Genomic DNA, 706 nt, shown 5'->3' on the forward strand with positions numbered 1-706 from the left:
GAAAGCACCCGGCACCCGACCCCCAATTCCAGCAACCCCTTTCGTCATGGAGAAGGAGATAGGACCAGGAGTCCTTGTGATTGTTCAGGGACACTTAAAGCAAACACCATTTACACCTCCCAGCTATAATTACATCCTCTGCAACCCGGAGGGGTTCGTGGCTGGGAGTGTAGACTCCGGGGTCAGCTGCCTGGGAATCCATGTCTAGTTTTGAGAACTTGGGCAACCTCCTCCGTTTTCCCATCTGTGAAGAAGAGATAATAGTATCTACCTTCCTGGGGTTGGTGAGGTTTGAATGAGATAGTGTCTATGCAAGAAAAGCACCCAGCAAACTTCCCGTTATAATCCTGGCGTGCTCTCTCTCTCTCTCTTTCTCTCTCCACCCCCCCCTCTCTCGCCCGGGTTTCTCACCGTCCAGTCCTGTGGCCCTGGGCAAGCCCCTCGCCTCCCTTGAGCCTCAGTGTCCTCACTTTAGACGGGTTTGCCCCAGGACCCGCGCCCCGGGCGCGCGAGAAGGATTACGTGCCCCTTTAAACGCGTCGTGAGCCCGGGCGCGGGCACCGCTGCTGATCGCGCCTGGCACGGACCGGTCTCCCAAAATATCCGGGAGCCGGCGAGCGCGGGAGCCGGGCGGGCGGGCGTAGAGCGGGGCTGTCATCCCCGGGCCCCCACCCGGTCCTCGGAGAGTGGCTGAGGACGCGCGCGA

Source organism: Myotis lucifugus, unplaced genomic scaffold (assembly GCF_000147115.1).
Source record: "Myotis lucifugus unplaced genomic scaffold, Myoluc2.0 scaffold_276, whole genome shotgun sequence".
NCBI classification, from domain to species: domain Eukaryota; kingdom Metazoa; phylum Chordata; class Mammalia; order Chiroptera; family Vespertilionidae; genus Myotis; species Myotis lucifugus.